Below are 26085 nucleotides of genomic sequence, written 5' to 3' on the forward strand. Positions count from 1 at the left end.
GCACTGGTTCCAGGAGTTCAAGCTTACTCAAGCACAGTGCAAGCTTCACTGGCTTAGAAAACAGGCATAGAACAGGCAGCAGAATATCACGCTGCCCTGAAACACATAAAGGGGGTGGTGATGGACAGAGCATCTGAATTAAGCAGAACACTCCTACCCAGTCAAGAGATCAGGGCTTGATCCATCACCGTTTTTTAGCTCACTGAACCAACCCAGTTCAGAACCTGGCTACATGCAAATTAGTCTGTTCCTGGCCCAATGCATCATGGGAACAGGGCAGACCAAACTACCAAGCCAATTCTTTACTGGAAAGGAAACAAGCTTCCGGGGACCGGTTTCTGGCATTACAGCCGTCTTCGGCCCGGCTTGCTTGAATCCTGATGGTGCAGTGAGCTAGGGACTCATGTCTGAACATACCCTTCCACTCCTATAGTGGCCAAAGCGATTCATAAAGGGGGTGGTGATGGACAGAGCATCTGAATTAAGCAGAACACTCCTACCCAGTCAAGAGATCAGGGCTTGATCCATCACCGTTTTTTAGCTCACTGAACCAACCCAGTTCAGAACCTGGCTACATGCAAATTAGTCTGTTCCTGGCCCAATGCATCATGGGAACAGGGCAGACCAAACTACCAAGCCAATTCTTTACTGGAAAGGAAACAAGCTTCCGGGGACCGGTTTCTGGCATTACAGCCGTCTTCGGCCCGGCTTGCTTGAATCCTGATGGTGCAGTGAGCTAGGGACTCATGTCTGAGCATACCCTTCCACTCCTATAGTGGCCAAAGCGATTCATAAAGGGGGTGGTGATGGACAGAGCATCTGAATTAAGCAGAACACTCCTACCCAGTCAAGAGATCAGGGCTTGATCCATCACCGTTTTTTAGCTCACTGAACCAAACCAGTTCAGAACCTGGCTACATGCAAATTAGTCTGTTCCTGGCCCAATGCATCATGGGAACAGGGCAGACCAAACTACCAAGCCAATTCTTTACTGGAAAGGAAACAAGCTTCCGGGGACCGGTTTCTGGCATTACAGCCGTCTTCGGCCCGGCTTGCTTGAATCCTGATGGTGCAGTGAGCTAGGGACTCATGTCTGAACATACCCTTCCACTCCTATAGTGGCCAAAGCGATTCATAAAGGGGGTGGTGATGGACAGAGCATCTGAATTAAGCAGAACACTCCTACCCAGTCAAGAGATCAGGGCTTGATCCATCACCGTTTTTTAGCTCACTGAACCAACCCAGTTCAGAACCTGGCTACATGCAAATTAGTCTGTTCCTGGCCCAATGCATCATGGGAACAGGGCAGACCAAACTACCAAGCCAATTCTTTACTGGAAAGGAAACAAGCTTCCGGGGACCGGTTTCTGGCATTACAGCCGTCTTCGGCCCGGCTTGCTTGAATCCTGATGGTGCAGTGAGCTAGGGACTCATGTCTGAGCATACCCTTCCACTCCTATAGTGGCCAAAGCGATTCATAAAGGGGGTGGTGATGGACAGAGCATCTGAATTAAGCAGAACACTCCTACCCAGTCAAGAGATCAGGGCTTGATCCATCACCGTTTTTTAGCTCACTGAACCAAACCAGTTCAGAACCTGGCTACATGCAAATTAGTCTGTTCCTGGCCCAATGCATCATGGGAACAGGGCAGACCAAACTACCAAGCCAATTCTTTACTGGAAAGGAAACAAGCTTCCGGGGACCGGTTTCTGCCATTACAGCCGTCTTCGGCCCGGCTTGCTTGAATCCTGATGGTGCAGTGAGCTAGGGACTCATGTCTGAGCATGCCCTTCCACTCCTATAGTGGCCAAAGCGATTCATAAAGGGGGTGGTGATGGACAGAGCACCTGAATTAAGCAGAACACTCCTACCCAGTCAAGAGATCAGGGCTTGATCCATCACCGTTTTTTAGCTCACGGAACCAACCCAGTTCAGAACCTGGCTACATGCAAATTAGTCTGTTCCTGGCCCAATGCATCATGGGAACAGGGCAGACCAAACTACCAAGCCAATTCTTTACTGGAAAGGAAACAAGCTTCCGGGGACCGGTTTCTGGCATTACAGCCGTCTTCGGCCCGGCTTGCTTGAATCCTGATGGTGCAGTGAGCTAGGGACTCATGTCTGAGCATACCCTTCCACTCCTATAGTGGCCAAAGCGATTCATAAAGGGGGTGGTGATGGACAGAGCATCTGAACTAAGCAGAAAACTCCTACCCAGTCAAGAGATCAGGGCTTGATCCATCACCGTTTTTTAGCTCACTGAACCAACCCAGTTCAGAACCTGGCTACATGCAAATTAGTCTGTTCCTGGCCCAATGCATCATGGGAACAGGGCAGACCAAACTACCAAGCCAATTCTTTACTGGAAAGGAAACAAGCTTCCGGTGACCGGTTTCTGGCATTACAGCCGTCTTCGGCCCGGCTTGCTTGAATCCTGATGGTGCAGTGAGCTAGGGACTCATGTCTGAGCATACCCTTCCACTCCTATAGTGGCCAAAGCGATTCATAAAGGGGGTGGTGATGGACAGAGCATCTGAATTAAGCAGAACACTCCTACCCAGTCAAGAGATCAGGGCTTGATCCATCACCGTTTTTTAGCTCACTGAACCAACCCAGTTCAGAACCTGGCTACATGCAAATTAGTCTGTTCCTGGCCCAATGCATCATGGGAACAGGGCAGACCAAACTACCAAGCCAATTCTTTACTGGAAAGGAAACAAGCTTCCGGGGACCGGTTTCTGGCATTACAGCCGTCTTCGGCCCGGCTTGCTTGAATCCTGATGGTGCAGTGAGCTAGGGACTCATTTCTGAGCATACCCTTCCACTCCTATAGTGGCCAAAGCGATTGTTGTAAATAATTTTGTCCACCCTAAGCGTGGAAGGGTATACTCAGATGTGAGTCCCTTGCTCATTGCACCATCAGGATTCAAGCAAGCCGGGCCGAAGACGGCTGTAATGCCAGAAACCGGTCCCCGGAAGCTTGTTTCCTTCCCAGTGTAAGAATTGGCTTTTGTAGTCTGGTCTGCCCTGTTCCCATGATGCACTGGGCCAGGGACAGACTAATTTGCATACAGCCAGGTTCTGAAACTGGGATGGTGCAATGAGCTAAAAAACGGTGTTGGATCTAGCCCTGATCTCTTGACTGGGTGAGAGTACTCTGCTTAATTCAGAGACTCTGTCCATCACCACCCCTTGTTGTAAATAATTTTGTCCACCCTAAGCGTGGAAGGGTATACTCAGATGTGAGTCCCTTGCTCATTGCACCATCAGGATTCAAGCAAGCCGGGCCGAAGTCGGCTGTAATGCCAGAAACCGGTCCCCGGAAGCTTGTTTCCTTCCCAGTGTAAGAATTGGCTTTTGTAGTCTGGTCTGCCCTGTTCCCATGATGCACTGGGCCAGGGACAGACTAATTTGCATACAGCCAGGTTCTGAAACTGGGATGGTGCAATGAGCTAAAAAACGGTGTTGGATCTAGCCCTGATCTCTTGACTGGGTGAGAGTACTCTGCTTAATTCAGAGACTCTGTCCATCACCACCCCTTGTTGTAAATAATTTTGTCCACCCTAAGCGTGGAAGGGTATACTCAGATGTGAGTCCCTTGCTCATTGCACCATCAGGATTCAAGCAAGCCGGGCCGAAGACGGCTGTAATGCCAGAAACCGTTCCCCGGAAGCTTGTTTCCTTCCCAGTGTAAGAATTGGCTTTTGTAGTCTGGTCTGCCCTGTTCCCATGATGCACTGGGCCAGGGACAGACTAATTTGCATACAGCCAGGTTCTGAAACTGGGATGGTGCAATGAGCTAAAAAAACGGTGTGTTGGATCTAGCCCTGATCTCTTGACTGGGTGAGAGTACTCTGCTTAATTCAGAGACTCTGTCCATCACCACCCCTTGTTGTAAATAATTTTGTCCACCCTAAGCGTGGAAGGGTATACTCAGATGTGAGTCCCTTGCTCATTGCACCATCAGGATTCAAGCAAGCCGGGCCGAAGACGGCTGTAATGCCAGAAACCGGTCCCCGGAAGCTTGTTTCCTTCCCAGTGTAAGAATTGGCTTTTGTAGTCTGGTCTGCCCTGTTCCCATGATGCACTGGGCCAGGGACAGACTAATTTGCATACAGCCAGGTTCTGAAACTGGGATGGTGCAATGAGCTAAAAAACGGTGCTGGATCTAGCCCTGATCTCTTGACTGGGTGAGAGTACTCTGCTTAATTCAGAGACTCTGTCCATCACCACCCCTTGTTGTAAATAATTTTGCCCTGAAACACATATCATGTAAAAGGGGGACAGAGTTCCTCATATATATAAGTTAAATAAAGGCACTACGGCACTGCATGCTTCCTTTAACCCAGAATAGATACAGCAAAACGAGAGGCTGTGCAAGCTTCGTGCTGACAGATTATGCACTCAGCGCACACAGTCGTGGGTGCTGCTTGTCTCATACATGGAACTGGAATTACGGAAGCAGCGACAATTACATCATGTGCAACAATCTGTGCTTTCCTCCCAAACTTAGAACCGATACAACACAGAAGCGCAAGCCTCCCGCACATGAAGAACATGTATAACACAGGAAACTACGGTGAAGGCTTCCATTAAAAACTGACAGAAGCCGTGCAGCCTAGCTTCCAGAAAGAACATGGGTGGCATGTTGAGCAAATGTGCAAGATGCTCCGACACAGATGTACCACACATAGACAAACAGACAAGCTTCCCTTGCTCTCAGAAACTGGTGTAGCGTGGGTAAACATAGAAAACAAATTACTCTGGAGCCTTGATACTAACAACTGCTTAATTAGCACACACAGAAACTATACACCAGTACAGAGCAAACATCAGCAGTACAAGGACCCACCACACCAGTACAGAGCAAATATCAGCCGTACAAGCACCCACCAAGAACAGCGCAGGGAACAGTGCCAGCTTCAATACCATACAGAACATGTGCAAATATATGATGACAATGCAAGGTTCTCTACCACAGAGATGCTGCAAGATAAGGAGAGCAATCTCCCAATGCCGGCGCAATCCCCTCCTCCTCCCCCCCACTCCCCAAAAAAAGCAGAGTGGACAGTGCAGTTTTCGCTCGCTGTACATGTAGAGGCAATGCATCAGCATTTGAAGCTTCACACCCGGCACAACACGTGCTGGAGCTGTGCAGACATTATTGAAGCACCGAAGATCATGGTCCGACGTTGTTACTCCAACCTTGCAAGTTACATGTTCAAAAATAAGGGATTTAAACCAATAATCAGAAGTATTCAACGATCAAATCGGCCATAAATTTGTCACCATGGAACAGTGACACAAAACCAGAGCATTGTCGTGCATCTTGCTGGTAAACAGCATGTTACCATCACTTCTCATTTCAGACCCCCTGCACGGTGCATCATTTCTTACCTTTTGACAACTGATACTTTTCATGTTGTACGAGCAGGCACTCCAGATGCATTTGTGTGGGAAAACAGCGGAAGGAAAGGAAAGTGACTTGGGCTTGAGATGGTTTTATGGGACAAGCACCGGAAGGGAAAGGGGTGAAAGGATGTGCGTAGAGAGGAAAGCACCAAGAGGAAACGAGAAGGCATGCTAGCGATGAGGGGGGGGGTAGCACGTAGGAGAGATAGAGGGAGGATGTCAAAGGGCTGATAAGACCAGCAGGTGAACCCACACAACAGTACTAGCCTCAACACCGGGAGCCATGAAATGTCACATTTCCAAACATTCAAATTCTGTGGTAGTATGGCCGGGGACTGCCGAAGAATCACCCCCTTCCTTCAACAAATATTATTAAGATGACATGAGAGGGATTTATTTGGATGCGGGGTCGTACAACCCCCGACCGTATTTAATAAAAAATAAAAAGAAACAAAATTGAAATAAACAATATTTACACAATTACGCAGAAAATTTTCCATGACATTTGATTACAATTGACATATACAGATATCAGATGGCTAACCTTAACATAATTCTAGTACAAGGTATTTCCAATCTGAATCAAACAAATTAACCATAATCATACAGTAATTATTTTCTGCGTATCCTATTTAGGCCTACGGCAAGGTCACTAACTGGTGTCAGATCCTTATTGATTAACCACGCCCTCCAGTCAGAGCGCGCATGCGCAGAGGGCCCGTTTACCATGAGGGTACATCCCCCCGATTCCCCCATACACTCTATTAACCACGCCCTCCCATCGGAGTGTGAATGCACAGAGGGCACGTGTACTGTGAGGGTACTTCCCCCCTGGTTACTCGGTACCCTCTATTAACTCCATTAAATGGGGCCCTTGCATCTATGTGCCATTTACTGGTGTAATTGTGCACGTGCAGGGTGGCCATACCACGTAGAGAAAGCGTGACTCCCCCTCCCCCGCACCCATCTAGCCAACAGGCTGTGACTGCCCCTGGAGGTCTAGGAGAGACCACTTGTCCCTCCCCTTGGGCGACCCCTTTCAAGAATGGCACCGCCCTCTAAGGACCTTAAATTTACTGCTCACTATTCATGACCTTACCGCCACAGGCCAGCATAGTTGACTCACTATCTGGCCCCCCTACCCTCCTACACTGAAAGGTCATGCCCTGTCCTCAAAATTCACTAGCCAAGCCATTACATTTTCTAGCCCAACTATCAGGCCCCCCAAACTCACTGAAAGGTTATCCCTATACACCATTACCGAGGCCATCAGATTCTCTACGACGATTTCCTTGCCTGATTTGAACAAATGGACGCTGTCTTTTTAATAAGCATGACTCCCCCCAGATGCACCCCTGTGCTATAGTACGTAGGTGTAACACCCTAGATAGCCTCAGTAGTTTGATACTAGCTATTTGTCTGAGTGGCTCAACACCCTCACAGACTTGCTTCTCCCCCATTGTAATCTCTGGAGTCTCTGTGCCAGGGTGTACCCTGGGCACAGACATGTCGAGCCACCCTTCTACCCAGGCGTACCCAGTCATTCCCTCGCTCACCTACCAAGTGCGGGGTAGAGATGCTAGTGCTGTCTGACTCAGAGAAAGTGGACATACTGTCTTGGGGCCACTAAATGGGCTCAATTGGTGGCATCACGCTGTGCCCGATAGACACGTCACCCCAGAGACCGACACTCATTGCTGGTGCAATTTGGAAGGCCACCCAGGGAACCACAGGCCCAACAGCAAAATCATTGAAACTACCAAAAAACGAGCTTGTATTCAGAATAGGGAGGCACACCTGGAGGACAATGTGTAGAATGACACATCTGTACCACTTACCTTCGTTACAACCTAGAATGAAGCATCGAGCGGTATAGCAAAAATTATACGGAATAACTGGCGGATTTTCAATACAGGAACAAGGAATTGGGACCAACCACTATTTGCATACAAAAAAGCAAGTAGCCTTAAAGAACAACTGGTTTCCATCCGCACCCAAATAGTCCAAAACACCCCTGCCAACACTGCATTTATTCTGATTACTACACAGGCACGACGATATGAAGTCACACAAAAATAATGGTGCCTAATATGATGGTAACTAATTTCTGTGTACGTGTGTCTTTCAGTTTTTTGTCTGTTTTTTACCCCCACAGGTACAAAACTAGAGGAAACCATCCTCTTACATATATCGCACCTTGGTGTGTGCGTCACTTAGGAGCTTTAACACATTCTGTAAACCTCCTTTTAATTCACCATTCACATATAGGTCCTGATGAAAGGCAGAAGTACCACAAGGCCTGGTTGAAACATGTTGACCACACTGGATGTGGGAGTCCATAGTTATCTTCACACACATCCACAGCCTTGCTTTTAACACTGCCAAGGGCCCTCTATTAAATTACCCTTGTGGACTTTGGGACCCTTAGGACAGTTTTTAAACCTACACCCTTAACACCATCAAAGCACACTCACCTAACACAATCCGCTCTGCTGTAAACAGACGTCACTGCACACCATGGCACACTCGGAGCCCTGGGTGGGGCCCGATAATGACGCATGTCACCAACTAGGTTGGTGGGTGAGGGCCTTCATAAAAAACACATTTGTTTTTTTCTGACACACACTACTTGAGTTCCTAACTAATAGCTAGCTCTTTTTGATTGTCTCTACACATTTTACTTTCCCAGTGGCGTTCTTCTTTATGTTGACATTATGATGTAGTGCACTGGTTTCTTTCAGGTCCTGTAAAACAGTCAAATGTTTATGGATGTCAAAAAGTTTTACATCCGCCACTGTGCTTTCACAATCAAGATCAGGTACCCACATTTTCTCGTCCAAAATAGGACCTCATAAGGAATTACCTCCCTGGAGAGCTTCTTGGCTGAGTGTTTAATGCCCTTTGGACTCCATGCAGGTGCTTTAACCAATTCCCGCCCAAACCTAATACTCTAGCTGTTAAAGACTGTGGTACAAATAAACACACGCAAGTGGTTTGTCTAATATTAGTAATGGTGCCTGCACTGGAATTGTTACTGTGGAGCCTTTCATCTGTTCGCAGATGTCGCATTTCAAGCCATAGTCCTTAGTCTGCTTTCTTAGTCCTGGCCACCAGTAGCGTTGTTTCAATAGAGAAACAGTTGCTGTAACTCCTGCATGTGCAGAACCTATACCCTTGTGGGCTGCTGGAATTAATCCTAACCTACGAGCCTTATTTGGTATTACTCTATCCCCCACTCCTGGAATTTGAGTAAATGGAACATTGTTTGCATTTAGCTTATAGGAGTACTTGAGTGGATGTGGCAATAACTGCAATCTCACCGTCTAACCTCGTTTTTGAACGAGTCATAGCAGCTAGGGAGCCGTGCGTTCAGCCACATTTGCAGCTTCATCAGGCAATAAATTCCCTTCAACTTGAACGCCATCATGTTGGTAAGTCAGTGTGTGTATCACGTGAGTCCTTGGTAGTTCAGTTTTTTTAACTCCACTATCTGTTCCCATAGCGTCTTGTGCTTAATTGTGCCACCTTTTGCATCTTTAAACACATTCTGTCCCCAGTGATGTAAATATTCATTGTATGACTGTCCACAGTAATTGGAATCACACACACGATTAGTGTGGGGAATTCTCAATCCATATTTACCAGTGCCAGTATTAGTGCTTTTAATTCTGCCAGCTTGACTGTGCAGTCTCCAAGAGACTTTTCTTTTGTGCAATTCGGATGAAACTTTCCATCCTGCATACGTCCTTTAATGATAGTACATGCAGCGCTGTATTGGTGTTTACTCCCTATGGACGATTGAGCAGAACCATCAGTGTAAATAATGTATTCATACTGATTTAGAGGCATTATTTCATTTGGTAGAGGATATTCTTGTTTGTATTGCAGGAATGCTTGTGTTTTTAGATTTGGGTCATACCTGTATTCTACATCTGGTGCAGTGAGAGAATTTGCCTATTGCATCCATTTTGGATGTAAGGCTTTAGCGTTTGGAACGCTTGCCTTTGTTGCAGCCTCTAAGGCTGGAACCGGGGTAACTACTATTATATGTTTCCCTTGAGCCCGGGCTCTTTCTCTAACTACAGCAGTCGCTACTGCTGTTAGTATTTTCTCAGTTGATGCAAAACACATCTGAGCATTGGTGTACAAATGTGATTTGTATGCTATTGGTACTGTTTCACCTTCATTATAAGTTAGATAGGTGTACCCAGATTGACCCGCAGCTATTCGGATCACCAGGTTGCGCACATTTAGACGTGTCTGTAAGTGTTTTGAAGCTATCATGTCAGATTGTAAAGAACATAGAGTATCTGTGTGTTCCTATGTCCATTGTCTAACTGAAAAGTCAGGTTTTATTAAATGGTAGAAAGGTTGGACTCTTTCTGCGTAATCCAAAATGTATGTTCTGCCAAAGTTAAGGAATCCCAATATTTATTGTAAGTTTTTCAATGTTTTCGGAGGTTGGAGCAGCACACACTTTTCTAAGAAGTTAGCTGCTAGGCTTTTCCCTTCACTTGAAAGTTCATATCCTAGAAAAAGGACATTCAGGTGGGCTATTTTGGATTTTTTGAAGTTGAATTTGTAACCCTCAGAGGCAAATTCCTAAATTATGGTATTCACTCTGTTCAAGTGTTTCTCCAGGACATCATCGGTTAGATAAATATCATCAACATAGGACAATGCCTCTTCATCCAAATTTCCAAATAATTCAGTTATTCTGGCTGAAAGCAACCCGGGCTGTTCTTATATCCCTGGGGGAGTCAACAAAATTGCAACTGGGACCCTGAGGCTGAGAATGCTGTCAAATATCTGCTCTCAGGCACTATATTTTGGCAAAATAAAAACCATTTGAGATATCAATTGTTGTTTTGTATTTTTTCCACACAATGTTATTCATTAATGCGGCACTGTGTGCATTTTGAACTGCAAATGTCTTAGTGTAAGTGTTTAAATGTCTTTATTCTAAAACTAAACAATATGAATTGTCTGGTTTGTATACTGAAAACAAAGGGTTATTCATTTGAAAGGTGCAAGTTTAAATCACCCCTTGTTTTTCAAGTTGATCTAAGATCTCCCTGACTTGTTTTTTAGCTTGTTGCTTTATTGGATACTGCCTTTGTGCTGTTGGAGTATTTTTTTGTGGAATAATGTGGTGGGATGAATCCCCATCACATCCAACATGGTTTTTGTATAGTGCTGGGGCTTGGGCTACTGCCCACTCTCCCGCATATGTATATTTTAAATATTTGGGAACATGGTCAGAGAATGATGCTAAAATTACAGTTTCTTCTCTAGGGCAATCCATGACGAATGCTGGCGGCCAAACTTGTTCAGCTAATAAAATGTCATAGCCAAACGTCAGGTTCTCCCAAAAGAGACCTCTAACTGTCCTGTATTGGTCCGCCTCTATTTGGAGTGTTATTTCATACAATTTATGAGGGACACTTGCCCTAGTATCAGGCGTTTCCACTGTGATATAATCGTTCAAGTCCGCTGTCACCAGAAATTCCAGCAGGTTCTGGTGGCTCAGTGGACTAATGCATCTACTGCAGGGGCCTGTGTTCGACCTCATGGTCACAGGTTCAAATCCCGGCGGGTCCACTCAGCCTTTCATCCATTTGGGGTCGATAAAATGAGTACCATTGAGTTGGGTAACAATAAACATCTGTTATTTCAGCGCCAAGATGCCCGTAGTGGTGAACGTGCGCTTTACAAATACTCATGTTATGTTATGTTATTGTTACTTCTGCTGTCCTTTCTAGTGTCGTCTGAGCCCATTCCCTATTCAGTAGTCAAGTCCTAGGAATTCTGGGCATGTGTGATCTTTAGACCTGTAACCCTCTTCTTTTTGTACTGTGGTTTTGGTTTGGCTTTATCTTCTTTTTTGGAATTATAGTCTTGAGCTTTCTGCTTGTCTCTGGACTTTGTATGATCTTCTTGTCTGACTGACTGTCCTTCCCTCTCTGAGTTTTTCAATGAACCCTAAAAGGAATGAGAGGAACGTGTATCAGTGTTCTGATACCTGTCAGGTTTCCTAATATTATCCCTATTCCTAAGGTTATACTTCCTTTGCGAGGGCTTGTGTGGAGGAGATCAGCCTCTGGACTGAGATCTGTTTTCTTTAAAACTCTGTTTTTAGTTATAGTCCCACTACTTTTTAGAAGAAGTAGGTGTCTGTTTGAAAGTCTCCTTCTCAGGACTACCCATAAGTTGTGGTTTTAATGTTTTTCCACCCAAACTGTCCCTGCCTAACTCTGCATACTCATTTTCAATTATTTTGGGTAGTTCATGCTCCTGTTGTAGAGCACTGAACTCCCATAGGCATTGGCAGATGGCCACTCGTGCTGCCTACACTTTAATATTTGCTAATATTATGGCTGATACCGAGGCATAGTTACCTAGTAACTTCATCCTCAAGTTCAGAGCAGGCTCTGCTCTATACTCATTTTGTATTTGTCTTAATATGTCTGGTATTACTGCTAATGATGGGATACCATGAGTTCTGATTTATACGGCCGCAAAAACTGTACCCCATGAGGTACAATCCTCTATCTGTGGAGTTATCCCCATGGGCAAGCGGATTGTCAGCATTCTGTGTTTTTCATACGGGCTAGCATTTGGCAATACTGCATAAAGCTGTGTTATTTTCTGAGCTATCCATGTTGCTCGTTCACTCACAAGGTTCCTGTTGTTTCCTTCTTGATGATGCAAACTCCCAACTCCTTTGTGGACCAATCAGGTAGTAAGGATGAGAACGCTTGACTACACTGATTTGTCCCCAAGGGAAAGGGGAAGTGGAGAGAGAAACAAGACAAAACACTGGTCCTTCTTCTTGAGGATTCCAGGTGAAGCGTCTTTGAGTGAAGTGTTCTGGGCCTTTTGTGTTGAATCCGCCAGCCGGCAAACTCTTTCTCGAAACAACAGTATTTCCTGATGAATGTCAATAAAATTGTGCTAAAACCTTGTATAGTTCACTCTTAATCAAACATTTACTTACCTAATTACTTTTGGGCCCATACCAACACTTCTATAGTTGTCAGGTGACTCTTGTTTCATTAACTCTTCTACCTTGAGTGCCTTCAATGACATTAAAACAAGAGCATGTAATCAGAAATTCTTACACTGCTTCAAAAGCTGAGAGATTAACTGATTAGTATGTTGGCGTTGGTTATTTTGAATACTCTCAAACTTTTAGTCCTACCTGGCAGCTGTATGATGAATTCCGAAATTGGGGTTCTGAAATGATAAGCAACAAAAAAGAAACAACAAAGGAAATATCCGATAATGACAAGCGGAACTCTACACCTTACTGCACAATACATATAATATCCACAATATGTATGCAAATAGTGATTGATTCCAGGCTCTCTGTCCTTGGATCGAAACTAGTGTTCTTAAGACTCACACTATTGTCTTTGACAATGGTTTCTGGTAAACAACAGTTTTCCGACTAGTATCATCACACAGTTTACATGTTACAATGAGTTACCAACTTTTCATAATTATCTTTATCAATGCTTGGCTATTGTCTTTACCAATGCTTTTACAATTGCCTTTGCCAACACTTGTAATTGTCTGTACCGATGCTTGGCTACTGATTAGCGTCGTATCTCCTATACCTAGTTCGAATGTATCCACAACCGTCAACTGAACAGTGCCTTATTGTTGGGGTTTGTCCGTAACTAAGCAACTAATATCTCTTACTTTCTGTTTTGCAGGAAGCGGAAGTCCTCGGAGTTGACCTGAGCTGGAAACGCCGGAAGAAGAAAGGAAACGTCCAGGGGCTTCTGGAGTCCGGGATGCAGGTATGTGGAAAGAAGGTGAGGAGCCATGGCTGGAGAGCCGCAGAGGGTTGGGTTCGAACACACTCGGGACTCAAGATGCAAGGCTGGAGCGGGCGGGATTCAAAGTGCTCTCTGGACGGGAACACTCGCTGTGACGCTCTGGCAAGTAGCAAAGGGTCGCCGCCTTTCAAAGCAGGGTTTTTATAGACTTGGCGTACAATGAGTTTGGGCGGATGCTCCTGCCTCACATGGAATTCAGCAACCGTTTTAACGGGACATGCACGTGAGGTGACGCTGGGGAAACATAACGCCGGGACACAAGAAACAACAAAGATTGCTAGCTACAATCATGTTTCAAACACAAGACAATCATTACTATTAATGGATGCAACAGTATTTCTATGTTGATACACAATTCAGATGATTGCTGCATGTGAACCCTTGTCAGTTCTCCCCCCCAAAGGCCGTCTTATGGGTTGAGGTTTGTCTGGATGAAGAGCATGAAATGATTTGATCAGCCGGGGAGCATGGACATTTGGTTCTGGTTCCCAAGATCTTTCAGATGGGTCGTACCCTTTCCAATCGATTAAGTAATAAAGACGCCTCTTATGCGTTTTGCATCCAATTTCTTTTTTACCTCATATTCTACATGGTCTCCAACCACAATAGGAGGAGGAGGGTTATCAGGTCATGTCAAAGGATCATAGGGTTTTAGGAGCGAAACATGAAAAACAGGATGGATTAAATAGTCTTTAGGAAGAATCAATTTAATGAAAACTGGATTTAAAATGTTGTATATCGGAAATGGTCCAATATATCTTGGTTTTAACTTCTTCTGATAACCAAACCAGATCGCCTTCTTTATAACGTGGAGTTGGCAACCTATGTTTATCAGCTGATTCTTTCATCTTTAGTTTATTCTTGGCTAAGTTCTTTTTAATGTGTTACTGAAATGCTAGTAATTTGCCTAATCTTTCCATGACAGCAGGCATGTTTTGTTCACTGTCTGGAAATGCTACAGGGAGAGATCGTGGATGTTGACCTGTTAGAAAGTAAAAGGGTGAACACCCTAAAGCTGAGTGTATTGTGTTGTTATAGGAGAACTCAGCTAAGGGCAGCATTTCATCCCAGTTAGATGACATAGTGGTTGTCAGACAACGTAAACTTTGTTCTAAGTACTGATTCACCTTCTCGTTTGACCCTCAGTTTGAGGATGGAAAGCTGATGATACATCTATTTAAATTCCCAACTGACTACCAAGCTGTTTCCAACAATTTGAAATGAATTGGGGCCCCCTGTCCGAAACGATTTTATTTGGAAGTCCATCAAGCTTAACTATGTTAGCCAAAAATATGTTACTAAACTCTATTGCTGATGGAAGTTTAGGTAACGGAATGAAATGCCCCATTTTTGATAGTAAGTCTACTACTACTAATATTGTAGTTAAACCATTGGACTTAGGTAAATCAGTGACAAAATCTAAACTGATTCTGTGTCAGGGAAATGGGGGAATGGCCATTGGTTGTAATAGTCCCATAGGGGCGGTGTGCAATGCTTTCTGACGTGCACATACTGGACTAGTTCTGGCATATCGTTGTAAGTCTGAGCTCATGTCTTTCCACCAAAAATGTCTTTGGCACAATTCTAGTGTTTAGTTAATCCCAGGATGAGCTGCTGTGGCTAGATTATGATTCTACTTCATAACTTTTAGACATAATTATTTTTCTGGGACGAATATTTTGTTTTTCTGAAGGAAAAATCCTTCATGAATTGAATTGTTTTTCTGAGAGAGCCAGTGTTGTTGATCTAATGGTTCTACCTTTCTTTTAATCAACTTTAGGAACTCCTCAGAAATTGTCTCAGCACACACCTTTTCAGCAGGAATGATACTTTGCGATTCTTTTCTTTGATCATTATTTTTCTCACAGACAAAACGTGAAAGAGTGTCTGACAATAATTGCTTTGCCCCTGGACGATAAGTGATCAGAAAATGTAATTCACTTAAGAATTATAACCAGCGCATTTGTCACGGGGTGAATGCTTTTACAGTAGAATAGAATTGTAACATTTTTATGGTCAGAAAAGATAGTTCTGGTGTGTTTTGCTCCCAGAAGGTGATGCCTCCACTCCTGGAAAACTGCTTTTATTGCTAATAACTCACGTTCAGCAATGGTGTAGTTCTGCTCCGCAGGTAAACGTTTTAGTGAAAAAAGGCTATAGGATGTAGATGCCCTGTACTAACATATTTTGGCATTAAGACTCCTCCAATAGCGGTTTGTGAGGCGTCCGCTTCTACAAAAAACAGTCTGTCGGGGTCCGGGTGAACTAAGATAGGTACTGAGGCGAAGACCTTTTTCAAGGTTGAGAAAGCTAGTTCAGCCTCAGAACTCCAATGAAATTTCTTTCCTTTTTGCAGTAATTGTGTGATTGGCACGACAATTTCAGAAAATTTAGAGATGAAGCGTCTGTAAAAATTCGCAAAGCCCAAAATCCTTTGTATATCCTTTACTGAAGTTGGAGCAGACCAATTCAAAATTGCTTCCACCTTTTTGGGTCCATTGTAATTACCTCAGGAGATAACCAGTATCCTAAGAATTTCACCTTAGAGGAACTGAAGACACATTTTTCTAATTTTACAAACAAGGAATTATCTCTGACCCTTTGTAGGACTGATCGAACATGTTACACATGTTCGTCCGGATACTTTGAATAGATTAAGATGTCATCTATGTATACTATGACACAGATATCTAACAGGTCATGCAAAACTTCATTTATGAAGTATTGAAGCGCCACTGGGGCATTGCAAAGACCAAAAGGCATCACAGTATACTTGAATAAGCCGAATTTGGTGCGGAAGGCGGTTTTCCATTCATCACCTTCCTTGACACGGATCAGGTGATAAGCTCCACATAGGTCTAGTTTAGTGTAGTTGCTGGAACCTTTTACTTGATTTAGTAATACAGGAACCAAAGGCAATGGATACCTGTTTTTGATTGTTGTCTTATTTACCGCGCGGTAGTCGATGCAGGCTCTCAAATCTCTCGTCTTCTTAGCTACGAAAAAGAGTGGAGATGAGACTGGCGAGGTGGAGTGACGAATGAAACCTATTTCTAATAACTCATCCAAGTATGATCTTAGGTATTGGTTTTCAGGTTCCGTCAATGCGTATATTCTACTACAAGGTAGTACAGCTCCAGGGATTAAATCAATTCTATAATCGTAGATTCTGTAAGGTGGAACTTGGTTGCCTTAACTGGGTCAAAACCATCTGAGCAATCCCGATACTCATTAGGGATGTTAGAGAGTTCTGGACCTAATGTGGAACAAAAAAGGGGCATGACCGGATCTTTAGTGTCTTGATAGCAATGGAGTTTGCAATGAGATGAATCTAAGGTCACTGTACATTTAACCCAATCGATTTTAGGATTATGGAGTTCAAGCCATGGAATTCCTAGAATTTCCCCGAAAGTTGGTGTATCAATGAGGTCGAATACAGTATATTCCGTGTGGCCATAATCAGTAACTAAAATCAAAGATGTAGTGTTGAACCTGATTAAACCGGAGGATAGAGCCGAACCATCAACAGCCCGCACAGGCTCAGGCTCCTTCTTGGGTACTTGGGTTAATTGCAGTTTCCGAGCTAATTCTAAATCGAAAAAATTACCAGTGGCTCCTGAATCAATAAGAACAGGGATACTATGCCTTTGTTGCATTGACAAAATCAGGATTACTCTCACTGTCAAATGTCTGGGTATATGATTAGTCACATTTGTTGCAAAATTTGAGCTCTTTGGAAAGTTACGTCCTGGGGAATCGACCTCCTCATTCCCAACGACATTAGTTTTCCAAAACCTGAGGGAATCAGTCGCTATCACTAAAGCCTTCTTTTTGACTGGTTTTACTGGACAATCTCTGGCGAAATGACCAGATTTTCCACAATACAGACATAAATTCCCTTTTAGTCTTCGTTCTTGTTCTTCATGTGATAAAGACCCTTTTACTCCTCCTATCTGCATTGTTTCTATGTTGAGGCTTTTATCTTCTACCTCCTTTCAATCCGTTTTAAAATGCAGATTCCTAATATCACCTCTTGGTCTTTCGCTTTTACGTTCCCCAAACCTATGGTCCAACTTAACCACCAGATCTTAAAACTCTGTAAATTCTTCAGGTAGATTGACAATATGAGCAAGCAAATCCTTTAAGTCATCTCTAAGGCCTCGGTAAAACAAGGATACCCTTTTTTCATCCGGCCACTGAGTTTCCGCAAGTAATCTATTGAAGTTAGTGACGTATGTTATCAAGTTCTTAGAACCTTGACGCAGATTCAAAAGCTCATTGTCTGATGCTTGTAGGAAAACATATTTGGCTAAGAGACTAGACATGGCTGCCTTGAAGTTTTTTAAATTATGCAAAACAGGGTCATTATTGTCTACAAGAGGCATAGCCCAGTTTAATGCCTCTCCTCCTAGATAAGAAATAATAAAGGCCACTTAAGAGGTATTAGAGGTCAAGATCTGTGGTTTACACATAAAGTGTACTTGGCATTGGCTCATGAATGTAGTGTATCGATTACTATCTCCTGTAAACCTCCCTGGGTTCGCCAAGGGAATAGGACTAGGAGTTACAACTGTGACTTGTACAGGTTGGTCAGAAGTGTGTCCCGAGGTGGTCTGGGATTGAAAAGCAGAGACCCCAAATTTAGATGGAGTTAAAATAGGTCGTCCTTCCTCTGATGACTCCCTCCAGGTAGTAAACCCTGATCTAGTTTTATCTAACTCCTGTCTGAGTGACTGGTTCTCTAAGCATAAGTCCAGCATTTCTTCATTTAGCTGGGGTACTATTTGAGTTAGTTGGTTGATATCCATCTTAGAGATATCCATTACTTTTTACAGCATCAAGAGGAAACAAGGAAGTGTGGCTTCGCTTTCTGTTGTGCGTTCACTCACAAGGTTCCTGTTGTTTCCTTCTTGATGATGCAAATTCCCAACTACTTCTTGCACCAATCAGGTAGCAAGGATGAGAACGCTTGACTACACTGATATATCCCCAAGGGAAAGGGAAGTGGAGGGAGAAACAAGACAAAACACTGGTCCTTCTTCTTGAGGATTCCAGGTGAAGTTTCTCTGGGTGAAGTGTTCTGGGCCTTTTGTGTTGATTCCGCCAGCCGGAAAAATCTTTCTCTAAACAACAGTATTTCCTGATGAATGTCAATGAAATTGTGCTAAAACCTTGAATAGTTCACTCTTAATCAAACATTTACACACCAAATTACTTTTGGGCCCATGCCAACACATCTACAGTTGTCAGGCGACTCTTGTTTCATTAACTCTTCTACCTTGAGTGCCTTCAATGACATTAAAACAAGAGCATGTAATCAGAAATTCTTACACTGATGCAAAAGCTGAGATTAACTGATTAGTAGGTTAGCTTTGGTTATTTTGAATACTCCCAAACTTTTAGTCCTACCTGGCAGCTGTATGATGAATTCCGAAATTGGGGTTCTGAAATGATAAGCAACAAAAAAGAAACAACAAAGGAAATATCCGATAATGACAAGCGGAACTCTACACCTTACTGCACAACACATATAATATCCACAATAAGTTTGCAAATGGTGATTGATTCCAGGGTCTCAGTACTTGGATCCAAACTAGTGTTCTTTAGACTCACATTATTCTCTTTGACAATGGTTTTTGGTAAACAACAGTTTTCTGACTAGTATCATCACACAGTTTACATATTACAAAGAGTTACCAACTTTTCATAATTATCTTTATCAATGCTTGGCTATTGTCGTTACCAATGCTTTTACAATTGTCTTTGCCAACACTTGTAATTGTCTGTACCAATGCTTGGCTACTGATTAGCGTGGTATCTCCTATACTTTGCTCGAATGTATCCACAACCATCAACTGAACAGTGCCTTATTGTTGGGGTTTGTCCGTAACTAAGCAACTAATATCTCTTACTTTCTGTTTTGCAGGAAGCGGAAGTCCTCGGAGCCGACCTGAGCTGGAAACTCCGGAAGAAGAAAGGAAATGTCCAGGGGCTTCTGGAGTCCGGGATGCAGGTAAGTGGAAAGAAGGTGAGGAGCCAGGGTTGGAGAGCTGCAGAGAGTTCGGTTTGAACGCACTTGGGACTTGAGATGCAAGGCTGGAGCGGGCGGGATTCAAAGTGCTCTCGGGACCGGGATACCAGACAGGAACACCCGCGGTGACGCTCTGGCAAGAAGCGAAGCGTCACAGCGTTTCAAAGCAGGGTTTTTATAGAATTGGCGTACAATTAGTTTGGGCGTATGCTCCTGCCTCACGTGGAATTCAGCAACCGTTTTAACGGTACATGCACGTGAGGTGATGCTGGGGAAACATAACGCCGGGACACAAGAAACAACAAACATTGCTAGCTACAAAGGACAATAGCCACACATGTAATCTAAAGTAAGCGATGGAATGAAGGCACAGTCATGTAGAACTAGTAATGAAATTAAGCACAATCATGTTTCAAACACAAGATAATCATTACTATTAATGGATGCTACAGTATTTCTATGTTGATACACAATTCAGATGATTGCTGCATGTGAACCCTTGACAATCCAGAATGGCATTTGTTCCTGTTTCGCGGGCATTTTACCCATTACTACATGTAATGTTTGTGTTGTAATTTTAGTTGCTGTGTTTTGAACATGAGCTGTATTTGTTGTTACCATCGCCGGCTGGACTGTAAGTGTCCTCATGACGTATTATGTCGTGTTTCTGTAAAGTTTTATGAGTTCTTTGTGAAGAATGAGTAAGTCTCCTCCTGGCATGATGTGGTGTGTAGGCTGCTAATATTGACCATGTCACTCCTTTTCTTCCGAGCGGACTACGTCTTACTCTACCTCTTATATGGGGTAGGGCGCCTTTAAACTAGTATAAGTGTTCCTGGTATGTAAGCAGAACCTCAATGTCCTCCCACGGACAGTATTCCGCTGGTACATTGCCTTATGTATTGAAGTGAGATGTTTTTGTTCTTGCATTTGCTGCTGGGAATGTAACCCGTGAGAAAAGTACCTCTGTTGTGTATGATTTGTGTGCCTCAATCACGAAAGCTAATATGCCACCCCTAATTGTTAGACCATGCGCAAGCAGTTTCAGGGCGCCTGCATTTCTGATATTCTCTGCAATTGAAATTGCATTTCCATCTTTCTGGTCATCTGTGAGGTGCAAGTTTTTGCGCAACTCTCCCCACGTTATCCGTGTCTTCAGTCATTGTTTTAAGGAAGAAGTATTTTCCAAGGAAACTAAAATAAGAGGTTTTTCCTAATTTTAGGGAACACTGTGTCCTTCAAGCTTTATTAACCAACAGCTAATAAATAAGATTTTTTGCCTACTAAGCTGTGGCGGAGTTTAGCCTACCCACTCCAGACGTCTCTGGTGTTTTGTGAATAGGGATTTCTGAGAATTGCTCAACTGAACTGCTCAGATTGTACTGGTAAAAAAGGTCCCAACCAACGTTAGTGGCACCATGTCGTGTAGTTCCTGTAGAAAAAATACTGCGCATTTAGACAACATACATTGTAGAATTGGTGTCAGAAGAACTCTGATTACCCCCACTAGGTATTTCAGCCCTTTTTGTACCAACTAAATCACAGTGCCACTAGAATCTCCTCTTACCAAGGTGAGAATTGTTCTTGGCAACGATCAAACATGACAACCCTGATCCTTCTGAATCGTGGAAATATAATCCTACTTTTCGTTCAGTCTCTCATGCTTACTTAGTCTGTCTCAGAGAGATACACAGAATAAATAGGCAGGGCATTTTCAATAAGCATTTATTGAACAGTTGTTATTCTGTTGTAGAATAGATGTGCTGCAACAACCGTTAGACAGTATTAGATATAAACGATTAACAGTACTATAAACGTAAATGGATGGTAAGGTTCTACCATCTTACTAAAATCATAAATACATTCAAGTATATAAAACACATGATAAAAGATGCACCCTCCTACGATGCCTCCCTAACTAGATGTACCTAAATGTACCTAGCATATATGTAGGTGTTAAGCCAAGTATTCCTCTAGGATTTAGTCAACCCCATTACCTTAAATGTGAGACTATGGGACACCGTCCTGGGCTCGAGCTGAACACCCTGCAAGGGATGTTAGACCACTGCGAGCTGGAATGCCTGCATGCAGGAACCTCAGCATCTCTGGTCAGTGGGTTGGCCGGGAAGTCTCAGTCTCCTCTGTCTATCTAAGCAAGATGTGATATATATATACCCATAGGTCTCCCCAGGGGTCCTACCTTGCTGTATTACTGTATCTGCCTAAGGATGACGTCGGGCATGAACTGTATACATAGATTTTATAGAGGAGATGTTATTCCTGCTGTGCTTCCAGGAAGCAAGTCTCCTACTACAAGAATTTGCACATTGGGTCGGCGACAAAGTATACTCCCGGTGTCCCAATCAGGTTTCAGGGCTGGATCCTGAACACTGGATATGCTATAGCCCTGGCCCATTTAGAAGACTGGGCCACTTTTGCTTGTTTTGTTTATACTGTGGCGTTTGACTGTGTCAACAGAAATCTACTCTGGTCAACATTGCAACACTGGGGAATACCAAGTACGCTGCTGAACGCCATCACTGCTCTCAGAAAGCACTTAATGCATTAGGCAAATACAATAATGCCAATGAATTAGTGGCCAATGCCAACAAAACAAAGGATGTGATCTTTAAAACCTTTGCTAACAAACTCAAGCAACACTGGAGATTGAGCAATCTGAAAATCAGTACCACCTCCAAGTACAACTACTTAGGGGTGTGGTTTCTTAATAATGGTAAGCCCAATCAACACATCCCCTCCATAGAAGCCAAGGCGCTTACTTATGCCATGTGCAAACTCAATGCTAAAATGTACAACCCATCCACTGTAGCAATGTGAAAAATAATAAAGGCCAAGTTACTCTCCTCAATTGCAAATGGGCAGTTGGTCTTTCCTGGTGCATTGGTAAATACTATGGAGACTGCTCATTGGTGTGCTTTCAAAAGGATTTTTCAAATCTCCCCTACCCAGAATGCTTCGGTAAGATTGAAATTCTGTTTAATTAAATAATCACATGAAAACTGTGCTTCCATTATCCAATATTATCGCCGAATCCCTGCTGCTCCACCAAACACAATGAAAGAAATTTTTGAGGAGTCCTTCACAGAAGGTAAAAAAACCCTGGTCGGACTACGTGTCGACTGCCTGCAGTAAATTAAATCTTGACAAGGCAACTTGGAGCACCTTCATCCATCAATCTGGAATACTAAAAACAGTACTGAGGAAACAAGTAAGACTTTTATTCAGGCAAGAAGACATGCACCTAATCGAAACCTCTGAAAGTAATATATATATATTTTTAAATTTATTTATTGGTGTAAGATGTTCTTTGCACTATTCGTCGCTCACAGAAAAAAGAAAAGCATATACAGTGCATTCGCCTACATCCGCAACGGGCCGGCTACATGCATTCAAAGTCAAGACCATCAGCATTAGTAGTACACGGCCCATCAGCCGACATCCAGCGGACCGGCGGCGTGTTATCTGATAGCACCCACTCGTACATCAGTGCGTTACTCGCGTACTTTTACATCAGTAATCTTACATTTTTATAGTTTGACTTAACCGAAACAAACAGAACAGTGTATTCCCCAACTTGTAGTTCTCCCCCTGCTACAGTCTCTCTGCATCACAGCATCCTCCCTCCTTAGTACCATCATTACTCAAATCGCTTGCTCCGAGTTGTCATCTTCGGACGTATATTTCACTCAATCTCCACCTCTGTTTCAGACTCGCCTTGTGCTAGTAAATATGCCTTTAAATACCCCCAATAGTCCTTGGGCCTAGAGCTGCCGGGCAACTCTTCTTCATATGTGGTAAGTGTGTCTCGACAATACACCATATCTTCTATCCAGTGCTTTACATCCGGGGCCCTCTTGCTGTTCCAGTGGATTGACACCCTCCTCTTAGCCAACAGTAGCGCAATAGCACAGAATTTTCGTTTCAATGCTCTAAGTTGCGGAACAATACCCAACAGACAGATATTCGCTTCACACATCATGGAAACCCCAAGCATGTCGTTTAAAATTTGTACAACTTGTTCCCAATATCCCGCCACCAGACGACAGTGCCACGCTAGGTGCATGAAGTCCGCATCTTCTTGTTTACACCTTGCGCAAAGTGAATCTTCCCTCAAGCCATATCTATATAACCTCTGAGGCGTGTGGTACACCTGATGTAAATACTTGTAATGTATGATTTTCAAGTTCCCGTTTGATGTCAGCATACCTGTGAGCACGCAGGAGGAATCCCATTCTATATCTGTCAGGGGTTCTTCCAGCCTAGCACTCCATTTGTCCCTAGCCTTGTGTGTATTCGCCCCCACTGCCTCTTGTACATTCGCATATAGTTTGGATACTAAATGAGATGCTGTGGGTGTAGTGAGGAGTAGTTGGAGAGGTGCAAGGGTAGGCGGTTCCTCCGGATGCGTCGGGTAGTGTTCCCGCAGTGCTCTTTGTAGTCTATAGTAGTTGAAACTAAAAAGTGGAGATGGGTTCGTGATGTATTGTAGCTTTTCCAGTGTCAGGAATACCCCACCATCGTACAGGTCCCCAAGCGTGTCTATTCCCGCCCGTTTGAACAGATCTATGCCGACCCGCTCCTGTGTTACCGAAAGAGCCGGGTGATGTGCCAGTGGAAGTGTTGGTGCATATAGCGGTAGGCTGTCCGCGGCTTTACCTATCAGCCTCCATGCTTCCGAGGTAGTATTAACCGGATTAATGTCACGGTCATGTAGTTTAGTTCGTTTATGTGTCAGTATACTTGCTAGCGGGATTGGGTCGGCGTCTCCTGCTTCCACAGCCACATGCGTCAGGAAGGGCACCTCATGGTACCAGTAATGTGCGTACTGCGCTTGAGCGCATAAATAATATAAGTAGAAGTCCGGCACCTTGAAGCCTCCTTTAGCATACGGCAGCGTCATGGTGCGCAATTCCATCCTCGCTTGCTTTCCTGCCCATAGCAGATTAAGGACCAGCGATGTGATATTACGGAATACAACTGCCGGCGGTTTTATTGGGATATTATTAAATAGGTACAGAAACTTCGGCAGAAGTACCATTTTTACAATGGCCGCTCTGTCTGCCAACGACAGAGGAAGTCTGTTCCACCTCTTAATTTTGTCTTCCAGGGATGATATGGTCCGCCCGTAATTCGTCCTTATTACCAGTTCCGGGTCTCTGTGGAACCATATGCCTAGATATTTCGTAGGTTCCTCCTGCCATTCTAGTGGATAATCCAACTTGGTCGGGCAAGTACTGTCTGTTAGGGACAGGACAAGGGATTTATCCCAGTTTATCTGCAACCCGGATTGTTGGCCAAATTTTATGTACTCTCTTAGGAGTGGATTGAGGTGTTGTTCAGGATTTTTAACATAGAGCACCATGTCATCCGCGTATAACGAGATATGTATGGGTCTGGATGGCATTTGAATCGCAGAATAGTAGGTGATGTTGCCGGATTTTACATGCAAGAGGCTCTAGGACCAACGCGAAGAGCATCGGCGAGAGCGGGCACCCTTGTCGAGTGCCTCTGCATATCGGAATGGGTTCTGAAATGTATCTGTTTACTCTGATGCGTGCCGTTAAGTTGGAGTATAGCATCGCTATCCAACCCAGGAATATTAACGGAAATCCCATACGCACCAGTACTGCTTGGATAAAGGGCCAGCCGATTGTGTCAAATGCTTTAGCTGCGTCTAGCAGCACTGCCACAGCCTTTGTCTCTGGTGCCAGGTAGTGCGCCAGTGCGAACAGTGTACGGGTGTTATGTGTAGTGGCCCTGTCGGGGATAAATCCAGACTGATCTGGCCTGACCAGCAGCGGCATGAGTGGTTTTAACCTGTCCGCTAGCAGACTAGCTATGATTTTAGTGTCCACATTTAACAGTGAAAGGGGGCGGTAGGAATCACACTTATCTACATCTTTACCAGGTTTCAATATCGTAATGAGCAGTGCTTCCCGTAGAGAAGCCGGCAGTGACTGGGCCTCATGAGCCGCCCCGTATAGCTGTACCATATGCGGAGCGAGTAGGTCGGCGTACTTTTTATAAAATTCCGTTACGAAGCCGTCTGGCCCTGGTGCTTTGTTATTTGGTAATCGCCTAATGGTGTCTGTCACCTCTTCCACCGTAACAGGGCGTTCTAAATATTTCCTATGCCCTTCAGCCAGCCATGCCATTTCTATATCCTCCATATATTTCAGCAATTCTTCCTGTGGTGGTGTTGGGCGTGCCGTATAAAGTGTGCCGTATGTGTTCATAAATTCTGTCAATATCCCCTTGGTGTCTGTAACCACCTCCCCGTTGTCTGTGCAAATGGATGCTATGTTATGTGGTGCTCTACCTGCGCATATCTTCGCGGCCAGCTCCCTCCCAGGCCTTCCCCCTTCCCCGTACCTTCTTGCTGTCGCTCGCTTTGTCACATATTGAAGTTCGTCCGTTGCGAATTTATTGTATTCCGTTAACAGCGCCTGAATTTCCCCCAATACCGAGGTGTCTCCTGTTTGTGTATATGTCTGCTCCAGTGTTTGAATGGCCTTTTCCCTTGTTTGTATTTGGTGTCGGATATCTTTGAGGATGCCTGAGGTTGTACTGATACAGACCCCCCGAATAGTGGCCTTAAAGGCCTCCCATAATAAACCAGGGTCGTCCGTTGTCGGGCCGTTGAGATCAAAGTAATCTACTATTGCTTTATGGATGGTGTCTACATATATGGGGTCCTGCAGTGCAGCAGCATTGAAACGCCAAGTGAAAGGTGGTGGGTCATAATACGGTATAGCAACGTCCAACAGTACTGGACC

This window comes from Lissotriton helveticus, chromosome 2_1, assembly GCF_964261635.1.
Source record: "Lissotriton helveticus chromosome 2_1, aLisHel1.1, whole genome shotgun sequence".
In the NCBI taxonomy this organism is placed as follows: Eukaryota; Metazoa; Chordata; class Amphibia; order Caudata; family Salamandridae; genus Lissotriton; species Lissotriton helveticus.